Source organism: Ixodes scapularis, unplaced genomic scaffold (assembly GCF_016920785.2).
Source record: "Ixodes scapularis isolate PalLabHiFi unplaced genomic scaffold, ASM1692078v2 PGA_scaffold1__304_contigs__length_218370807, whole genome shotgun sequence".
Taxonomy (NCBI): domain Eukaryota; kingdom Metazoa; phylum Arthropoda; class Arachnida; order Ixodida; family Ixodidae; genus Ixodes; species Ixodes scapularis.
In genome coordinates, this window is record NW_024609846.1 from 217,942,401 (window position 1) to 217,949,900 (window position 7,500).

Below are 7,500 nucleotides of genomic sequence, written 5' to 3' on the forward strand. Positions count from 1 at the left end.
GTTACCCGTAACAACCATGGTAGGCGCATAACCTACCATCGACAGTTGATAAGGCAGACACTTGAAAGAAACGTCGCCGGCTCGTGGCCGTGCGATCAGCACAAAGTTATCCAGAGTCACCACACAAAACAGACCGAAGCCCGATTGATCTTGGTCTAATAAAAGCACCCGTCGCCCCGAGGGGCTTCGGGCTCACTGCATGTATTAGCTCTAGAATTGCCACAGTTATCCAAGTAGGAAGAAACGATCTAAGGAACCATAACTGATTTAATGAGCCATTCGCGGTTTCGCCTTGTTTCGGCATGTACTTAGACATGCATGGCTTAATCTTTGAGACAAGCATATGACTACTGGCAGGATCAACCAGGTAATCTTTTCGTGGTGGGTCGCCCAAAACCCTACCAACGCGCGGACGCGGGGCCACCGTCAGGCGCCCCTTACGAACCGCAAACACACACAACGCTTAGGAATTACTTCCAAATCCAAGAAGAAATGAAGCACGTTCGAGCGCGCAGCCGGAATATCCCCGACCGAGGTCGGTACCGACGCGGCAAGAAGCGCATAAATTTCTTTCTCGTCGTAGCAACAGAAAGTCGTACGCCAAAAAAATCATTGACGACGCCTTCGCAGCGTTGCCGAGCTTTCAGGTCTCTTGAGGACGCGAGGACGCACCCCGGCCTTCGGTCAGAACGCACTCGTCATTTCACACCGTTCGGTTGGCGCGGACGCTCCGAAACACCCTCCTCTCGCATTCGTTTTCAAGACACAGGTGCACCCGAGAACCGACCCCAACGGCAGACGCCAGAGATCGCAGGTACCTTGCTGTAACGACCATGCGGCGGAGGCAGCGGCCGAGACGGCGGCGAAAGGCGTCGGCGACGTCGTCAGACGACGCTCGCACCAATCGAACGCTCGACAGACCCCACCTCCACATAATAGCACCGATAAGTATAAAGAAGATCCTTCAAGAGCATTCTGTACATAGTTTGTGGTTATCAGTTTCGGTGACTGACTGACTGACTTACTGACTTACTGTCTCTCACTTATGTGGCTCCTCGTTATTCAGTATCATTTATTTGTCCTTTCTTTCTTATTTTTTTCCCCTCTCTCTCTCCTTATATATATATATATATATATATATGTATGTATGTATGTTTGTGTGTATATATATATATATATAAATGTTCTTTTTTTCCTGTCTGCCTCTATATATACATACATACGTACATACATCCTACCCCTATAAAAAAAAATTATTTCTCGCTTTTTATTAAAAACGTGCTGACCCCTGCTTGACTCTGATTACTTCTTTTCGACTTTCAGTTCATGTTAACATGGTCAACAGAAAGTTTATCGACTTTGTTATTACAAAGTAAACCAATATATACACGGGGCGTTTCATGCGTTTTGAATTGTGTCAGAGCCGAACAATGAGCGCTATAGTAAGTGAGATTGTCACTGCTTTTAATCCGAATGCTCGCGGTATCGCGCGTGTTTACGGCAGGCTTCATAATAGGCAATTTTCTTTCTTTACACTACTCTTCTTTGCTCACTTCATTGTTTCTACCATTGGTTTCGTTTGGAAGGCCCCGCCACTTAGTTTCCGACAAAGTCCTCTCAAGGAACGAAGTGAGAAGCACGGGATTAACAAAAGAAAAAGATGCGGGTTTTCTAGCGGTTACCCGTGTCGCTTTGCGACACGGGCTTTCTGGCGCTTTCAACTGGGCGAGAGCCCAACAATTTACCCTACTGCACTTGCGACGGGCAGCGCTTTCAAACGGAATACTGGAAATCTCGCTTACTCTTCTGGCAAGTTTGATAGGAGACAAATATTATTCTTTTCACGCGAATTGTTCGCTCTATTTCTAATCTCTCTCTTCCGTGTCCTTGGCATGGAACGCCCGCTTCGTCTCCTACAAAGTACTTCCGAGGAATCAAGTGCAAATCACGCGACTTTAAAATGTGCGTGTTTTCTAGCGGTTACCCGTGTCGCGAGGCGACACGGGCTTTCTGGCGCTTTCAACTGGGCGAGAGCCGAACACTGTACACTACTGCACTTGCGACGGGCAGCGCTTTCAAACGGAATACTGGAAATCTCGCTTACTTTTATGGCACGTTTGATAGGAGACAAATATTATTCTTTTCACGCGAATTGTTCGCTCTATTTCTAATCTCTCTCTTCCGTGTCCTTGGCATGGAACGCCAGCTTCGTCTCCCACAAAGTACTTCCGAGGAATCAAGTGCAAATAGCGCGACTTTAAAATGTGCGTGTTTTCTAGCGGTTACCCGTGTCGCGAGGCGACACGGGCTTTCTGGCGCTTTCAACTGGGCGAGAGGCGAACACTGTACACTACTGCACTTGCGACGGGCAGCGCTTTCAAACGGAATACTGGAAATCTCGCTTACTTTTATGGCACGTTTGATAGGAGACAAATATTATTCTTTTCACGCGAATTGTTCGCTCTATTTCTAATCTCTCTCTTCCGTGTCCTTGGCATGGAACGCCCGCTTCGTCTCCCACAAAGTACTTCCGAGGAATCAAGTGCAAATCACGCGACTTTAAAATGTGCGTGTTTTCTAGCGGTTACCCGTGTCGCGAGGCGACACGGGCTTTCTGGCGCTTTCAACTGGGCGAGAGCCGAACACTGTACACTACTGCACTTGCGACGGGCAGCGCTTTCAAACGGAATACTGGAAATCTCGCTTACTTTTCTGGCAAGTTTGATAGGAGACAAATATTATTCTTTTCACGCGAATTGTTCGCTCTATTTCTAATCTCTCTCTTCCGTGTCCTTGGCATGGAACGCCCGCTTCGTCTCCCACAAAGTACTTCCGAGGAATCAAGTGCAAATCACGCGACTTTAAAATGTGCGTGTTTTCTAGCGGTTACCCGTGTCGCGAGGCGACACGGGCTTTCTGGCGCTTTCAACTGGGCGAGAGCCGAACACTGTATATTACTGCACTTGCCATGAACAACGCTTTCAAACGGAATACTGGAGATGTCGCGTGCTTTACTGCCAAGCTCAATAAGAGACGAATTTCTTTCTTTTCACGGGAATTATTCCCTCTATTTCTAATCTCGCTCTTTCGTTTCATTCGGAAGGAACGCGCGCTTAGTTAGCCGCAAAGCAGTCTGAATTAATCACGTGCAAAGTACAGAATTTTACAATATATAGTGTTTTTACCGGTTGACCGCGTCAGAAAGCGTACCTTTCCGACGAGGTCTGCGTCGCTTTGACGTGAGCGGGAGCAACGCGATTTGGGCTAGTGCACGCGAGATTGGCAGCGCTTCCAATTCCAGTACTGTAGATATTGCGTGCATTTTTTACACGCTTGAGGATGTGGGATTTTCTTTCTTGTGACGTGACCCGTTTGTCAAATTGTGTCTCGCTTTTTGGTATCGTTTAAGAAGCCCGTCCGCAAACAATCATAAAAAAGAAAAAAAAAAGAAATTAGTAAAGAAAGACGCCCATACCTTTTTGTTGCTCTTTCTTTTATTATCTGCGCACGATTTTAATTTGTGTAAGTTTTGTTTACCGTCCCGACTACGTAGGCGTTCGTACATGCCCGTCCTCGCGCCTCGAATTGTGTGCGAGCGAAATCAATCTCCCCAAGCTAGCTTCAGAAATTGCTCGAAAATCGAACGTGAGGAAAGCCAGAGATACGTGATTTTCACAGGTCGTGCAAGATTAATCCATAAATTGCGATATTGGTATATATATATATATATATATATATATATATATATATATATACATACATACATACACATACATGATTTCTGCGACAAATAGGAAGACAAAAAGACCATGTTCAAGCATAATATAGGAACATTGACACTTTGCACACACAAGGGAGGTCAAATGGCAGGTTTTTCTTCCTTGTGCAGGAAACTTTATTGCAATGTCAGAAGGGAAGTTCCACTCTAGAATTGTGCGCTCAATAAAGGAGAAAAGGAAATGCACTTGAAAACCTTCACAGTTCAAGTAAGAAAACATTTCGAAACGACAGTTTGTTTTCTTGCAGGGAGGAGAAGAGGGGAGAGAAGAAGGGAGGGAGGGAGGGAGGGAGGGAGGGAGGGAGGGAAGGAAGGAAGGAAGGGGGGTGGTGCCATGCACGGTGAAGACCAGAGTGTCGAACCGAAAACCGAAGCGAACGAAAAACCGGAACCGAGGAGTTCGGGGTTTCAGCCGAACCGAAACTGACCCGCCAACTTGGAACTGTACGGAAGAAAATATAACTGTCTATTAGTCTGACGATGAATAGAAGTACAAGGGTGTACGGCAGGGATAGCTGAAAAAAAAAAAAGGCTCTATGGACTTGGAGCGGCAGCCCAAAGTCGATGACGACGAAAAGAAAGCACACAGTTTCGGAAAACAGGCGGTAAGAAAGCGACAAATTAAGTAGCCGTCATGTCGAGTTGATTGCTTAGCTCTATTTAAGATGAAGGAAGCACAATTGATGCTTACTTGCTAAATTGAATCAACCATTATCTTGTAAAGAAAAAAAACCTTAAATGCCAATCACCTGTATTTTAGGCCACCCAACAGACTGATAACTTTTAAATTCAGGCTAAAATATAACACAAAAAAAAAAAACAAGGCAAGACAGATATGTATGTAGCTTGTCATTTACTGCTCCATCAAATTTAAATAAAGCAATTTATTTCTCGGCACCTGAAAATAAGCGAACCCTACAAATGAATGGAAAGATACCCGTTTGCACTCTTGAAATAGTGCCTATTGCGAAAAGAAGCACCAGGTAAATATAATATCACTTTAGCTTCTTCTTTTTCTTTTTAATACGGTACGCTGTTGGTTCATCTTAGTAAAATATATAAAATAGCGCAAAAAAGACGAGGACAAGGAGTATACAGGACAGGCACTCACTTTCAACTAGTTTTATCCAGGAAAAGTAAACATACATATATAGCTTTTATTCACGATAAGTGCCGAGGGCAGCCGGGAAGGCGGCAATAGCCCCGGATGGTTTGATCGTGCTGGGAGACACCAGCATCCCAGCTCAAATATCTTCTGCCCTTAAGAATATGTGCTGCTTTGCCTGTCGTGTGTATATACATGTTCACTTTTCCTGAATGAAATTAGTTCAACATCAGCGCCTGTCCTGTATACCTCTTGTTCTTCTATTTGTTGTGCTATTTTAATGTCCTACATTACTTTTGTGCTCCCGCAAATCGAAGCAAACCAATAAAAAATTCGGTTCGACACTCTGGTGGAAACTAAAAGCTTAGAAAGAAAGAGGAAAAAAAGAAAAAGGAAAACATTTCTACAATAATGATAAGCAGGAGGAGGAGGAGGAGAACAATAAGGCTAATAATGTGGAAAAAAAAGACACGACCCAAATAAATCAATACAAAGGATGGTATAAGTCATGCATACTTACCACATGTAAAATTAATTAAAAAAAAATTAGAAAAAAAAAATGTGTATTTATATATATATATATATATATATATATATATATATATATATTTTTTTTTCTTTTATCCAGAGGCTTTGGCGCATGCACAGCACTGCACTGCACTGCACTGCACTGCACTGCACAACACAACACAACGAGAGACTTTCCACAAACACACCACTGCGTACGAGGACACGACCACGTAGAGCTGCACGAAAACAAGCGCCGTAACTTAATAAAAAAAATAAAAAAAAATCCTTTCACTGGACGGACGGCACAAGAACGGAAACTGCTCAAAGAGCACACACACACACGACACATAATAATGAATTAATAAGGGGCACAAGTAGAACCTAGTTGGGCGATACGTAGGACACGGCACCCACACCGGAGGCCTTGCACAAGCACAGCACTGAGCACTGAGCAGCAGGTCACAGGACAGAAATGACGTCCACGCTGAGTAGGCCGAAGGCAGGGAATTACGGACGCACGCGAGGTCACCCACAGGCACTTTCACCGGAACCACGCCACAACACCACGCTGCAGAGCGCGCACTGCAAAGCGAAACCATGCGTTCACCTTCGGAAAGCACGGAGGGCGGGCGGCACAGAGAAGCAAAAAGACGTCAAAAGCACATCGCGATGAAGCGGCGGCGAATGAACACTACTCACTGGTGGAAATGGATATCTCCTCAAGCGAAAACATGCAATGACCACGCATGGTTTAAGATGCACGTGGGAGACGCGCACACTTTCAGAAACCAGGTACGCCAACGCACGCGGGCAATAAGACGGACAAAACGCGTCGAAAATACATCGCGTGCAAGCAGCGCCGACTGCATACTACTCACGGTTGCAAAGGTTTCTTACAAGTTTGCACTCCAGAATCTTAACGCGTTGGAAAGCGTCCGAGCTCACCAAGAACTATCACTCCGCAGGAACAACGCAAAGCAAAAGCAAAAAAAAAATTATAATAAAAAAAAAATGTAGGAGACCGCTAGATAGATGAAAACGCCGTCATACTTTGTAAACAGAATTTGGAAAATAAGTAGCGCCGCCAGGTGGTCGGCGCCCAAATAGATGCGGAGGCGCGCCTAAATTGTTTAAATATTTGCTGTTTATATGACGAGACGACGTAATGTAAAATCAAATCAATTAATTTAAACAAAAAGTAAAAACTAAAAAAAAAAAATTAAAAAAAAAATGAATGATTAGTGGCGTCATCTAACGAACCTAAAGCAAGGCTCCGGTTTTCGAGCCGTTAACTGCGCAGCGCCATCTGGTTTGGATGGTAAAAGACACAAAATACGCAAGTGACAATGCTACGCGAGAGTCGGATGGTTGTTTTTAGCGAATCGGGGAAGTACGCTGGCGTTGTGCTTGTTTACGTGAGCGAAGCGAACGCGAGGGGTGGCTGGACCGTCGCGACGAAATCCCGACGAGTACACGCGTCCCTAATGGTTCAACAAAGAAGAAAACTCGAGGAGCGAACACACTTCCGCCATGTGCAAGCAACGTGAAGGCAAGGACACTCGAGAGAGGCACACAGTTTCGTTTTCGTTGGCTCTGCAGCGTCAAAGCCAGCCTTCCTTCCTTCGACGTGCAGCTTTCGTTCACCGGCATGGTCTTGGTGGATGGATTACGTCCCCACACTTGTGAGTGAGGTGAACACCTGTCCAGAGTTCCGAGTGACACCGAGCTGTTGAAAACGAGGGACCTGTTGACCAAGTGAAATTGAGGATACTGCACGACATTTCGATGTCGCTTGCTATGCATGCAGAAAATAAAAGCGCCACGAAAAATGTTTTCTTCTCCTCTTTTTCTTCTTTCAGAACGCGGCTTGTCGAAAGGGATACGTTCGTCTATGCAGCACAAGGACACCTCATTGCGCCTGCAGCGCATTTACTACACGGTCGCCGGACACTTTTGACGAATAGGGTCAAGATGGAATGTTCAAACGACCGAGCACATAATATTCCAAGAACGGGCGCGCGTTACGAGCCTCGGTCATCAAATATATCGTGTCAAGAAATAAGAATGCCGCGTTGGGTGAAAAGAAACGTTTATTCCAAGGCTGCAG

At 45.2% G+C, this 7,500-nt stretch overlaps 1 non-coding gene across 1 annotated transcript in view; it reads right to left on the reverse strand.

Annotated features, from left to right (window-relative positions):
* Positions 1-370, reverse strand: part of LOC120849716 — a 1,816-nt gene extending 1,446 nt beyond the window's left edge. Inside the window, exon 1 of the ribosomal RNA XR_005717983.1 lies at positions 1-370. This exon is cut by the window's left edge and continues 1,446 nt beyond it. This is a non-coding gene — a ribosomal RNA (small subunit ribosomal RNA).
* Positions 371-7,500: the final 7,130 nt, after the last annotated feature.